We start from the raw sequence: 15,328 nt of genomic DNA, 5'->3' as shown, positions 1-15,328 counted from the left end.
CACACCACAAGGACACGGAGGAAGAGATTAAAAAAATACGTGTGAGCGATTGACTTCCCGTTTGCCTTGTAAAAATTACATACTACCCGTAAAGTAATCTGATATAAAAAAAGTCGACCTTGAATGAGTGACACACAAACTTTTAACTGTAATGGCAGCGTTTTACATTGGCGTACACGTGTAAATATAAGTAAAACATTATGATATTAATATGTAATGTAATTATATGTAAACGTCGCAATGCATCTCATTTGATTTCATTGCCACGAAAGTGTAAAAAGAAGTCAAGACTCATTGGAGGGATGATCGACTGGATGGTGGATGGAAGAATGGATGGAGGGATGATATGGGGGAGGCATGGACGGATGGAGAGTTGATAGGATGACGCGATCGATAGAGGGTGATGGATGGAAGTGTAGTTTGGTCGATAGGAAGATACCAAGATAGGAAGATACATAGAAATGTAAACGTGTACAATACATAGACATGGATGATTCATTTGGAGCAACATTTTTGAATGCACGGACTGCAGCGGCCGCTTCATTTTCCTTAAAGCATTGCCAATAATTTTGTTTTTCTTTCATCATCCCAAACTAAATCTGCACAGTCAGAAGATGGACTAGTCCACTGTATGAGAAGGGAGGTGGCAGCAGTTGAAATGATCATGATAGAGTAAGCATTTTGATGTGTTTTAAGTGTGTGAATTAAGACCAATTGTTTTAAAAATACAAGAAAAGTGTATTATTCAGTTTTTATGTTAATGGAGCCCTTGGGGGGGGGGGGGGGAGTACTGTCTGCCTCACCTCGGACTTATTTTCATTTTATTTGTGGTTTTCATGCAATCGGCAAAACTAAACACACACAAATACAGAAGCCTGACAATAGCAATTTAGAGTGCATATTAAAAGTGTATTATATTACATTATATTGGAGGCGTGAAGAGAGGCAGAAACAGGCATTTGCCAATGACCAGCCTCCTCAAGTCAGATCTTGAGGGATTGCGCAATCTGATGTGAGACGAGGCTGTTGGCTGCCACGTCACGTCTCGCCCGTGTATCGGAAAAAGGAAATGCACAAATTCAGAAATTTTGACCACGAAATCATGGACATTGTCGGTTTCAAAAAGCAACTCGATATACAGCACAGACTAGAGACTGTATACTTTTATACAGTATATTATATATACTATACTAGTAAAAATAAATGATTTTGGGGATGGATGGATGAGGGGTTTTGGGGTAGGTAGGTAAGTCGGTAGGTAGGTAGATTCAACATTGCAACCTATAACATTTCGAATATAAGTCACAAAACAAAATAATAAAAAGCTATCAAAAAAAAAAAAAGCTCATTTATGATGTTCAACTGAACTGAATCTTAATGAGGTATGCTATCATCTGACGAGTTCCATGACGTCACTTGGTTTTATATTTTTAAAATGAAATTTCATATTTTTTACGCTATTTGGGACTTTTGAATTTTAAAGGTATTACCATACAAGGCATGGTCATTTTTTTACTGGTAAAACCGACAGACGGACATCCAAAAATGATGCTTCTTCCTTATTCTGCGTGTCAGTGTTGATCACACCCGACAGAAGCGATGTTTGTTTTAATCTACTGGATGTGCACTAACTAGAGATTAAATTGAGATTTACAAATGATTGGTGATAAATATTTGTTTTTCATTTCCTGGGATGTTTAATCCACAAGGTCAGGCCCCGTATTTTCTCTATCAATCCAGTAATTCACTTTCTTTCCCTTTAAATACATGTTCAAATGTGATTGTTATTCACTAATGTGGATTACATCCATCTTTAAACAACATGGCTCGACAAATGTATTCATATTTGTCCTTCCCCACCGAAAACATCTCTTGTTTCATGCCCCCATATTTCCATTTTGTTAAGAATAGATTTGGATAACAAATCATCCGCATATCAGCACACCCTCCAGTTTTCATTTAGCACCGCTGATGTAGTCAAGATGAGATCCGCTTGCCAAATGCGTGACCTAATGTTTTCAATTTTTGCTTTTCATTGAGCCATCAGACGCCGGCATGGTGACGATATTCTGTCGATCGACCTGATTCACTGATCAGACTCATTTTCCTATGAAATGTTGGTCCTGTCAATTGGATGTGATTTTGTGTGTTGAAAAAAGATTGCACCAACAATCACTATAATCGATTCTAATCCTACAATCAGTCCTCAGATCATTTTGATCGAAAGGGATTGTCTTTCGTCATTTGAATATCCTCAAATGATACCTCCCATAATTAGGAGAAAATAGATGTTGACCATTGTCACAGTGTCTCCACGTGTTAATTGCATCAAGAATAGCAAAAAAATATCCATTTATTGTTTTGTATGTTAATTTAGGGCTCTTTTCAAAAAGAGTAACATGGTGATACAGTATCTAATGTACTACGCTACACTGACGGTTATTACTATTAGTGCTTCTGTTATATGCATTATCACATCCCTTTTATCTTCTTTCTCTGACGTCGTTTTTATGTGCGCAGGGTCGAAAAACAACAAAGTACTCACTCTCAATGGCGGATGTGCTTTAAAAAAAAAACACAAAAAAAACAGCCACTTAACCAAGTACTCTCTTTCAGTAGCAGACACTTTTTTTTTGTACAGAAAGTATTCATTAATGTACACAGCACCACATATTGACAGGAAAAATGTATTGTTGACATTTTTTCAGATTTATTAAAAAAGAAAAACTGTAATATCACACAGCTGTTAAGTATTCAGCCGCTTTGCTGTGACACATATATTTAACTCAGGTGCTGTCCATTTTTTCTGATCATCCTTGAGATGGGTCTACACCTTCATTGGAGTCCGGCTGTGTTTGATTATACTGATTAGGAGAGCCACACACCTGTCTACATAAGACCTTACAGCTCACAGTGCATGTCAGAGCAAATGAGAATCATGAGGTCAAAGGAACTGCCTGAAGAGCTCATAGACAGAATTGTGGGAAGGCACAAATCTGGCCCAGGTTACAAAAAAAAATTCTGCTGCACTTAAGGTTCCGAAGAAGCACAGTGGCCTCCATAATCCTTAAACGGAAGACGTTTGGGATGACCAGAATCCTTCCTATAGCTGGCCGTCCAGCCAAACTGAGCAATTGGGGGAGAAGAGCCTTGGTGAGAGAGGTAAAGAAGAACCCAAAGATCCCTGTGGCTGAGCTCCAGAGATGCAGTCGGGAGATGGGAGAAAGTTCTAGAAAGTCAACCATCGCTGCTGCCCTCCACCAGTCGGGGCTTTATGGCAGAATGGCCCGACGGAAGCCTCTCCTCAGTGCAAGACACATGAAAGCCCACATGAAGTTTGCTAAAAAAACACCTGAAGATAGAACTTTTTGGTCTTAATTCTAAGCGGTATGTGTGGAGAAAACCAGGCACTGCTCATCACCTGTCCATTACGGTCCCAGAAGTGAAGCATGGTGGTGGCAGCATCATGCTATGGGGCTGTTTTTCAGCTGCAGGGACAGGACGACTGGTTTCAATCCAAGGAAAGATGAATGCGGCCAAGTACAGGGATATCCTGGACGAAAACCCTCTCTAGAGTGCTCAGGACCTCAGACTACGCCGAAGGTTCACCTTCCAACAAGACAATGACCCTAAGCACACAGCTAAAATCACGAAGGAGTGGCTTCAGAACAACTCCGTGACTGTTCTTGAATGGCCCAGCTTAAACCCAATTGAGCATCTCTGGAGAGACCTGAAAATGGCTGTCCACCAAAGTTCACCATCCAACCTGGCAGAACTGGAGAGGATCTCCAAGGTGGAATGGCAGAGGATCCCCAAATCCAGGTGTGAAAAACTTGTTGCATCATTCCCAAAAAGACTCATGGCCGTTTTAGTCAAAAGGGTGCTTCTACTAAATACTGAGCAAAGGGTCTGAATACTTATGGCTATGTGATATTTCAATATTAGATGTGTAATGTACAGTACATATGATGTATGAGCGAGTTGCATGGTAGTTTTTTTTTTTACCTAAAATGGTAATCGCTAGCGTGCTAATGCTAATCGCTAAGTGTTTAGCAAAGGCTGATTTTGTTGTCTCAAATTATATACAGTTTATACCATCCACAAAGTACTAACATGTGCAGTTTAAGGATAGAAGTCCAGCTCTCATAAATGAGAATAAAATACGTTAGTAGTAATATACAGTGTGTGTGTGTGTGTGGGTGGCGATTACTCAAGTACTCGTCTGTTATTTGGTTTAATATAAATAAAATGTCTTTGATTGTGTTGACTACACAAATACAAGTAAAACTTTTTTTTTTTTTTTTTTTAATAAAGCAGAAAGAAATGCAAGAGACAAGAAAGTTTTTTGAAACAGCTGACAACATTCAGTATGCAATATCTATTGAACATTTCCGTGTCAGGATACGTCTCAGACATCCTGAGGTGATGCAACCATTATTGCATCAGGCAAGGTAAACATCATCCACACACACACACACACACACACACACACACACACACACACCACAATGTCCCAGATATAATAGTAGTCATAATGGTACAAATACGGCCACAGGGATCTCCACTTTTCTCTATTTTTTCCCCCCCCGACAGGAAAGGTTCATATCAGAGTGGGTTTGTCTTGCTGAAAGCTTCAAGATCCATAATGTCATTACTGATCCAGCCGGCGGAGTGGTTTGTTATTAAGGACGTATGTATAGATGGATGGTTGGATGGAAGTGAAAAAGGAGACGAAAAAATTTTTAAACAGCACAAAATAAAGTAAAGATGAGTGCTCCAATGGGCCACGGTGTGAATATGGCAAAACAATCATGCGGAATGCTAAACTTCTGTATTTCACCTGGTACCCTCCTTCCCCATTACACCTGTGCGACTTTTGGGGATCAAGGCACCCACTGCTGCTTCATGTTCGCCATGGCGACGCCATTCAATGGAAAATACCATCTCCTGAATTTAATCGGATTCTGTGTCATTGTTTTTTTCCCCCCTGCTGCGTAATGCCTTTATTATTGCGGACTGGCTTCGCAATGAAAGGTATCGATTATGAGCCAGAGCCCCGTGTGGGGCTGGGAAAGAGACGGCAATAGAGATGGAAGGTGCTGTGAAGTGTGGTGCAATTACAATAAACTCCCAACCTTTTTTGAACCTCAAACCAGTTATGGCCTAGAAACAAATACAAACATGTTATTCAAACACAACTCACCATTATGTTGAATGTAGTTCTATTCAAAAAGCTGGTACCATCTTGGGGTAATGCGAGAAGCGTTATAATTATCTGCAGTCTACTTTGGTAAGTGGATTAACATTTTTAAAAACCAAGTCTGACTATTCGGAATTACCCTTGTAGATATGGTAGTCTTTCTGACTGGTAGTAATTACTGTTTGAATTTTCATTCAAGATCGGTAACGCTATCTGACTAGTGGAAACAACAGATAGTAATATCTGTTATTCAGTATTACCTAGTCAAAACAAAGCCAGGTCCCCGACTGGAAACCATTGTTCCTATTAATTAGTAATTATCTTGTTTTGTGTTTAGTTTGACAGTAAACTTCACCTTGGGTGGAATTGAGGAGCTTGAAGACTGTTTTTTAGAGAATTATTCACTTTCTGCAAAATGCTGCTTGTTGGGAAATGAGTTGAGTTCCCTGCCAACATACAGCTCTCATAGCTCAACTTTTTGCTCGCAAGTCAAAATAATAAAATGGCCAAATGACAGCCAGTATCTCGAAAAACTTGGAAGTTGGGTCACTTGTATCTCAAAGCACCACTGTACTGTGGAGTGCTATTTTTTCTTTATAGGTGTTTTTGTGGGGCTGGAATCGATTGTCATTTCCATTTCATTTCAAAGGAGAAAGATGATGTGTCTTAAGTTACAAGTGTGCTGACGGAACTCGTAAGTCAAGGGACCACTGTATTGGTACATCTCAATACATTAGAATATACTTATTCTGATGTATTGAGAGCACATATCTAAATAAATTGTGCAACAGAAGCCTGGAGATGACTATATATGTGATTTATTAGCTGGAAAATGCAATCGGGACATAGCCTGAAGCCTCAAACAGTTCCACGACTAATTTGAGAACAATAAATTAACCTATAGTCATCTACAGGCTTCTGTTGCACAATTTATTTTGGTATGTAATCTCAATAAATTTGAATAAACACGTTCTCATTTATTGAGATGTACCTGTATTTTAAGCAAGGACTGCTAATTTTGTCTTTTAAAATGTTTGCAGTTTTCTTTTTCTTGGAATTTGTGGGCGTATCTACTGCACTATCATTTGGCCCTCTCTCATTTCTAAAGAAGCTCGTTAAAGACATTTTAGTACTTGGAATTTTGTGGGCTAATCTTCTGCATTATCATTTGGCCCTCTCTCATGTGTGAAGAAGCTCTTTAACACATTCACTGCCATTGACGGCTGGAGAAGTCAAATATCCATGTTAACTGGGAAGGCTGGCAGTGAATGAGTTAGACATTTGAGTACTGGTCCACGGCTGCTGAGCTATATCACAACAAAAGTGTATGTTTGAGAGATACTTAGAGGAAAAGATGCATGGAGATGATGAGTGAATGCTCTGTTCTCCTATGCTATACTTAGCATCCTAGCAGGGGGAGCTGCACTAATGAGGCCTCTTGACCTTGCTGCCTGAGCCCTCAAGGTCACCCCTGCACCAATGCATTGTGGGGCAAGGTGTCCCGAAATGAATGAAGAAGAGGAGGAGTGATGATTCTCACAGTTGTGACTTTCGACTCTCCTACGGATGGCAGAACCATCAGTCAACGTGCAAGTGCTAGAACACCACAGAAAGTGGTACCATTTGGAGTAGGCATGAAATTTTGTCCATTATGTACTTAAGTAGTTTTGCTTTATTTTACCGGTAGGTTTATTATACAGTGGTTCACTTTTCTTTATACTTGTATGATGGTTAACAATGGCGGCATAACAATCAGCCAATGTGCCGTTGCGAGAACGGTGTAAGAGTGGTACGCTTTGGAGTAGTCAAAATGTTTTGACCTCCAAAGTCAAGCAGCACTCGGCGTTCAAGCCGTCATCATGCGTCAGCAGATCTCATTAAACTTTAACTCAGTCAGCATCTAACATAATTGACTGTGCAAGTAAGTTGCAGTCTTTGTTATGCTCCACCAACTCTTTTCTTCCCCGTCCGTCCATTATGTACAAAAGTTGCTTCATTTTGGTTTTATTTTACAGTGGTTCACTTGTCTTCATACTTGTACGACGGTTAACGATGACGGCATATCAATCAGCCAACATGCAGTTGCTAGAAAGCCGTAAAAGTGTACGATTTAGAGTAGGCATAAAATGTTGTGGCCTCATAAGTCAAACAACTTTGAGTTCAAACATGCATCAGCAAATCTTATGGGACTTCAGCTGAGTGAGCATCGGGAGGGATTCATTCTGCAAGTAACTTGTGTTTTTGTTATGCCACCACAGAAGGCTCCTCAAACTCTTTTCTTCCTTCTCCATTATGTACATAAGTAGTTTAACATGAATTTAGGTTCGTTATACAGTGGCTCACTTTTCCTTATACAACCCCAATTCCAATGAAGTTGGGATGTTGTGTTAAACATAAATAAAAACAGAATACAATGATTTGCAAATCATGTTCAACCTATATTTCATTGAATACACTAAAAAGACAAGATATTTAATGTTCAAACAGCTTCAGCACGTGCAGAATGTGGTTTGGCATTGTCTTGCTGAAATAAGTAGGGGCGTCCATGAAAAAGACGTTGCTTGGATGGGAGCATATGTTTCTACAAAACCTGTATGTACTTTTCAGCATTAATGGTGCTTTCACAGATGTGTAGGTTAAGCATGCATTTGGCACTAACACAGCCCCATACCATCAGAGATGCTGGCTTTTGAACTTTGTGTCCATCACAGTCCGGATGGTTCTTTTCCTCTTTGGCCCGCAGGACACGACGTCCACAATTTCCAAAAACAATTTGAAATGTGGACTCGTCGGACCGCAGAACACTTTTCCACTTTGCATCAGTCCATCTTAGATGAGCTCGGGCCCAGAGAAGCCGGCGGCCTTTCTGGGTGTTGTTGATAAATGTCTTTTGCTTTGCATAGTAGAGTTTCAAGTTGCACTTACGGATGTAGCACCGAACCCTATTAACTGACATTGGTTTTCTGAAGTGTTCCTGAGCCCATATGGGGATATCCTTTACACGTTTTTGATCCAGTGCTGCCTGAGGGGTCGGAGGTCACGGGCATTCAATGTTGGTTTTCGGCCTTGCCGCTTACATGCAGTGATTTCTCCAGATTCTCTGAACCTTTTGATGATATTGTGGACTGTAGATGATGAAATCCCGAAATTCCTTGCAATTGTACGTTGAGGAACATTGTCCTTAAACTGTCCGACTATTTTCTCACGCACTTGTTCACGAAGAGGTGAACCTTGCCCCATCTTTGCTTGTGAATGACTGAGCAATTCAGGGAAGCTCCTTTTATACCCAATCATGGCACCTACCTGTTCCCAATAAGCTTGTTCACCTGTGGGATGTTCCAAACAGGTGTTTGATGAGCATTCCTCAACTTTCTCAGTCTTTTTTGCCACCTGTCCCAGCTTTTTTTTGAACGTGTTGCAGCCATAAAATTCCAAGTTAATGATTATTTGCTAAAACAATCAAGTTTATCAGTTTGAACACTAAATATCTTGTCTTTGTAGTGTATTCAATTAAGTATAGGTTGAACATGATTTGCAAATCATTGTATTCTGTTATTATTTATGTTTAACACAACGTCCCAACTTCATTGGAATTGGGGATGTACTTGTATGATGGTTAACATTGATGGCATAACAATCAGCTAACATACAGTTGCTAGAACACCCAAAAAAATGGTATGATTTGGAATAGGCATCGAATGTTCTGGCCTCAAAAGTCAAACAAAACTCCGAATTTAAACTGTAGTCATGCGTCAGCAAATCTTACTAAACTTCAACTCCATGAGCGTCAAAAGGGATTAACTCTGTATGTGTTTTTTGTTATGCCCCCACAGAAGGCTCCGCAAACCGCTTTGGTCCCTCTCCATTACATGCTGCCACCGTGCTGTCAACGTCGCAATTTATACTTTTTTTTTTTCATTATTTTCAAATAAAAAAACAGTTTTCAAAGGAACAGTTTCATTTATAGTTTTATTTTACAGTGGTCTCTTTACACATGTGGCAGTGAAAGCAGTACCTAAAGGTTTTAACACGGGGACAGTTTGAGCCTGCAACAATTTCATTCACTGTTCCTTATTTCCTACAGGACATTTTGCTGTTGATTTAGTCAACCAGCTTTGGAGGTTCTACCGTACTCTAATTTGTACCTTTATGCATCAATAAACAGCAGCTCGTGTCTGTACACCACTGTCTTACCTACGAGAAAGGGAAGACAAAGGAGAAGTAGAGAAAAAGGCGGTGTAGAAAAATGCAGATGTACATGTTAAATGTTGACTGGAATCCGCCTGCCTCCCCTGCTTGGATCATTAATTTGTGTTCTAATTAGCAGAAATGTCACAGTTGGAATGTGTGTGTGTGTGTGTGTGTGTCTGTGTGTCTGTGTGTGGAAGTGTGTGTGTGAGTGTGTGTCCTGTCTCTTTGACCTGCCCTGGATCCCAGTCTCCCACCTTGTTAGGAATGACAGATTGACGCTCCTCAGCGTATCGCCAACCCTTCCGCTCACCGTCGTCTCCTACACATCCCACCCATCTGGTCTGGATGCCCGCCAGCATCTTTAGCGCATCAGTGTGTGATCACATAGTGCGTGTGTGCGTGTGTGTGCGCGCGCAGCATGTTATTGTTGAGCTCACAAATACACCAAGTCATGCCCAAGACTGAGAAAAGTCAAGACCAAGACAAGACCGATACCGAGACAAGCCAAGACGTGACAATGACAAGTTTGAGTTCAAGTTAAAGTTAAAGAGCATGTTCTCTTTAATTTTCTTTTAAATGCATTTGATGGCCAAAAACACGATGACTGCAACTTTTTCAGAGTACAAATGCAAAAATCTGAGGCGGTGTCCCTCAGTCACAAGACCGCGAAGGTTTCAGACATTATATGGTGGGTCGGGGGGGTAGTAACACATGAATTGAAGGTATTTGTTGTTTTACCAGTGCTTCTCCTTCTTGGAACATTAATGAAGTTGAAGAATGGCAGATCAGTGCTGGTTTCGACGGAACATCAAGACCAAGACAATACCAAGACTTTTTGGAGTCGAGTCCAAAATCAGACCAAGACTTTCAAAATGTGGTCTCAAGACCGGTCTCGAGTGTTACAACACTACATTAAAGTCACTACATTGTAGTCCTTGGCTGACACTGACCGAAGTGCTACTTGTGTCAGTTGTGCACATTTGCTGTCACCTTGACAAAGGTTGGAACCTGGTTTGTTTGTTTCTCGCCTTCTCCTCTTCTGCACTATACTGGGATAACTCTGCATTATTTTCCACACAATGCACCAACTACTTTGTTTTCTTCTTATTATTGATGAAATCAAGTCTGCACATGTACAGTAAAAAGATAGAGTAGTCCATTGCATGAGAAGGGAGGAGGAACCACCTGAAACAGTCATGGTAGATTAACCCTTTTGTTTTAAGCGTGTGAATTAAGACTAAACTAATAAGGACTGCGTTAAATTCAAGAAAACTTTATTAATCAGTTTTTATGAGTTATTTAGGGGCCCCTGGAAATCTTGCAGCCTAAGACAATTGCCTGGGCTTGCCTAATGGTAAGTCGGCCCTGTGTAATATCATCGATTTTTGATTAGCGAAACACAAGCCGGACTTGACTTCATGGGTCACTATTAATTTCCTTTGTGTTTCACGTTCATTTTTATGAACCTGCTTGAGCTTTTCATCAGTACACCCTTTTTTCTTTTTATTTCTTTTTCTTTTTCTTTTAGGGGGTTTTTCATAACGACTCAGATGACTCAGTGAGCTTTTTGCCTCCGCAGGTTCGAAAACAATCATTTAGACATTGCCAATATCCAATCTTGTGTTTCTTTGAGACATTTCTTGAAGGGGGAGAGGATTATATCAGCGTCGCTATCCTTTGACTGGTGACATCATGTTGAGAAAGTGTGTGTTTACTTGGATTGTATTTACTGAAGCTATTCCCGCATCCAGCGTCCAGCCTAGGGACAGAGGAGAGCTGTCCCACACAGTAATTGAACCATGGCGCTCGCTGGACTATTAGTCACCAGCCTCGGTCTGCTCCGTCTTTTATCGCTGCTAAGTCGACACACGCAGTGAGGATGCGCTTATTCTTCTTTTTAGTCTCTGGAGAATTTCGTCGGTAAGTATTAACTAAACCTTTTTTTCACCCCGAGCCAAATGAACGTCCCTCTTTGTCACGGAAACCATTTGCTTTGGGCATAGTATTTTTTATTTATGCTTGTATTCCTTTATTTATTTTTTTGGATAACTAACTCAAGAAAATACTATAGTTTCTTACTATTTACGGTACATTGCTTGAATATTGGATCTCGTGACCTGACTGTTGTTTGTGCCGATGCACCCAACAGTAGCTTAGATTACCCTCTCTTTTTGGAGTCCTTGGAGGGGATGCTGGAGAGCGCTCCCCCTGGGGACTCCCTTGTTTGGTTACTTCACCGCTCATGTGGGCAATGACAGTGAGATCTGGAGGGGCGTGATTGGGCGAAAGGCTGCTCCTCAATCAGAACCTGAGCAGTGTTCTATTATTGCACTTCTGTGCTTATCATGGATTGTCCATAACAAACACTATGTTAAGACATAAGGTTGTCCATACGTGCACTTGTCACCAGGACACGCTCGGCTGCAGTTCAATTATCGATTTTGTGGTCATGTCATTCATTGGACTTGTGACCATGTTTTGGACACTCGCAAGGGTCTGCTGGGAACGTCTAGCAGAATCACCTGTTAGAAGGAGTTTCAACTCCAACCCCTGGCAGAATTTCAACCATGTCCCAAGGAAGGTGGGGGCCATTGAGTCCAAGTGGACCATGTTCCGTGCCTCCACTGTCGAGGCGGCCGACCGGAGCTGTAACCGTAAGGTGTTCGAGGCCTGTTGTGGTGGCAATCCCCGAACCCGTTGGTGGACAACGGCGGTAAGGGATGCTGTCAAGCTAAAGAAGGAGTCCTACTCGGCCTTTTGGGCCTGTGGGACTCTGGTGGCAGCTGATGCGTACAGGCAGTCTAAGCGGAATGCAGTGTTGCTGGTCACTAAAGCAAAACAAATTGGGCGTGAAGGAGTTCGGTGAGGACTTGGATAATGACTTCCGGATGGCTTCAAGGAAATTCTGGTCCATCATCCGGCGTCTCAGGAGGGGGATGTAGTGCACCATCAACGCTGCGTATATTGAGGATGTGGTGCTGCTGACCTTGACTCAGGAATTCTTGAATCGGTGGGGAGAATACTTAAAAAATCTCCTCAATCCCACCGACATGCCTTTATATGAGGAAGCAGAGTGTGGGGATTCCGAGGTGGGCTCTCCTATCTCTGGGGTTGAGGTCACCGAGGTGGTTTAAAAGCTCCTCAGTGGCTGGGCACCAGGAGTGGATGAGATCCGCCCAGAGTTTCTAAAGGCTCTGGAGGTTGTGGGACTGTCTTGTATGACACACCTCTGCAACATCTCATAGACATCCAGGACAGTACCTCTGGATTGGCAGACCAAGTTGGTGGTCCTCCTCTTTAAGAAGGGGAGGGTGTGTTCCAACTACAGGGGGATCACACTCCACAAGATTCATTTTTTTAACCTTTTAAAAATTGAAAAATTGCACTCAGTGTACACTGTAATACAAAACCGTAAAACAATTTGCTCTTCACGTAACCTAGAAACATGGAAAATTCGATTACAAAACACGACTGTTCCTAATGTGATCTACTTCCTTGTGCTTCTTCTTCTGTGGGGTTTATTGGTGGTTGGCAAATCAGCATTACCGCCACCAACTGATATTGTCTTATCTCTCCAAGGAAATGTTGTGAAGTTCGCTGTCACCATCTAGCGGTGGGGGTCTGAAACTCTCTTGTATCTAAATGTATTGCTCGTTACTCAAGACAAAAAAAAATTGGCCAAGCGACAGCTCGTATCTCGAAAAACTCAAGACACTTGTATTGAAAGGCACCACTGTAATTACAGTGCATTACTTGTCACGTAAAATTCCTGATGCCAGCACTAGCTGCTAACTAGATGTTGCTATACAGACTATCACTTGTTATTGAAAAAGTCACACAATTCAGATTAACGACCACCATTTCTGGGAAAAATAAACCTAGAAAATCATCGAAGAGAATCATTTCTCTCGGTTTTGTGTCATTTAGTCAAAAAACAAACGGTTCACCAAACAATATACAGTACCTCCATGGAATTGCGCCTATTTATTTTGCAAAGAGTTCTTACCAAGGCTTTAAAGACTGAAAAATCATCACTCTTGTTGATTGTTCGCTTGAAAATTCATCACTCTTGTTGATTGTTTGCTTGGGGGTGATTGTTGTTGTTGTGCACTTTGAGAGAAAAATGACAGTTCTGTCTGGTGTGAGGAAAGAGAAAAATAGGAAAATGTTCATCCTTTGTCATGTTTTCAAGCTGATGGAGGAGACATGCGAGAGACACAGGCCATCCGATGGATAACCTCTCACAGATAAGCACAGTGGTTCTATTGTGTCTTGTCTCATGCGCTGCTGTTTATGTTCGCTTTGATAGCGGCTCTCCAGAGTGTACGTATGAAATAGGACTCAAGTCTGTCTCTTCGCCACGAGTGACACTTCCCTTCCTATCGATATCCTTGTGTCCAGCGGTGAGCAACCCCACAAGAGCATTTAATCCGGCCCGTCATGTAATTCTTAAAACAACAAGAACCTCAGAGGAACTATATTTACGACAAAAATCCTTCCAAAAAATTTTCTGCGCAATCATTTCAAATTGGTTAGGGGCTTAGGGCTTAGGGCATCGTCTTTTTATTTACTGTATATATGATGACAGTGCATTACTCTTAGTTGTTAATTTTGTATATTGATATTATGTTGAACTATTTATTATACAATAGTTGTAGAATTGGCGGCACGGTGTTTGTTTATGTGTGCCCTGCGATTGGCTGGCAACCAGTTCAGGGTGTACCCCGCCTCCCGCCAGAAGATAGCTGGGATAGGCTCCAGCACGCTCGCGACCCTTGTGAGGATAAGCGGCTTGGAAAATGGAGGGATGGATGGATAGTTGTGGAATTTATAAAATAGTAAAAACTCAAGAAAGCCCCAAATAGTCAGTCTCCTACTATACAAAGTACATCTCTTTTTGTAGAAATGTCTACTAAATTTTAAAATAAATATTCCATAACAATAATTTGAAAGTGCTTTAACCATATTAAGTTATTTATAATGTAGCATGCATAAAGTAGCTAGCACAAGAAAGCCCCAAATAGTTTCCTACTATTTAGAGTGCATTACTATTTGCCCAAATTCCTACAAAATTTCAAATATGTGATTTGTATTGTATTGTGTAAGCATTTTTGAGCATTAAGAAAAGCACTTAGGATCACAAATATAAATGTGACTTATTTTTATTATTCCCATTATTTCAACCTTTTTGAGTGACTCTTAGAGGTCTTTGTATAAACCGAAATGTCCCCTGATAGGAGAAAGGCTCCACAAAGTGTGATCCTCAGGAAGGAGTGAGTATAAATCCAGCATGCATCCGCACTCATCTGGCAGCTCGTCCTGAGCTACAGAATGAGTGCAAAGCCTTTGGTCAGCACTCTGCTCATCCAGATGGTGCATTTGAAGGGTCCCAGTTAGGGGTCCCGACGCTATGCCCTTGAAGCTGGGTGATTTATACACCGGCAAAGGCATGTGAAAGGCGGCGCGAGGACACACAACTTAGCCGTAGCCTACATTGTGTGTACACACAAGTGCGGACCCTCTCCATTTATTACCTGCCTTTGTTCTGACCTTTCATTGTGAAGGTTTTTTTTCCACTGAAACTTGGCAAGGGCGTCATAATTGATCGAGATTCATAGATTTCTTTGAAAGTTGGGAATTTTTCGTCACTGATTGAAAATCTCGTATAATTCGGAAAGCAGACATTTTCAGGATAAATATGAAACAAAAGTAATCGAAGAGACAGTGGCACTGACTTGCTAACGTTAGCTGCTTGTGCTAGCCACGACTGGCTAGCAACTATACAAGTCGTCTCTTATTATTGAAAGTATCGTACAATTTGGAAGTTGAATGCTATCACTAGCGTTGATTGCGAATTTGTAGTTGGTTAGCCACTGACTGGCTAGCTGCAATTATGCATTGCCTCTCATTATAAAACTGGTGTACAATTCGGAAACA

The 15,328-nt window shown here is 41.1% G+C and overlaps 1 protein-coding gene across 1 annotated transcript in view; it reads left to right on the top strand.

The window, feature by feature from the left end:
• Positions 1–15,328, top strand: part of LOC133484153 (neurexophilin-2) — a 53,176-nt gene that overhangs the window by 23,170 nt on the left and 14,678 nt on the right. The gene's annotated exons all lie outside the window — the stretch shown is intronic.

The sequence above is a fragment of the Phyllopteryx taeniolatus genome, chromosome 9 (genome assembly GCF_024500385.1).
Source record: "Phyllopteryx taeniolatus isolate TA_2022b chromosome 9, UOR_Ptae_1.2, whole genome shotgun sequence".
Classification (NCBI taxonomy): Eukaryota; Metazoa; Chordata; class Actinopteri; order Syngnathiformes; family Syngnathidae; genus Phyllopteryx; species Phyllopteryx taeniolatus.
Note: the sequence above shows the minus strand (reverse complement) of the source record. Positions and strands in the feature narration are given on the sequence as shown.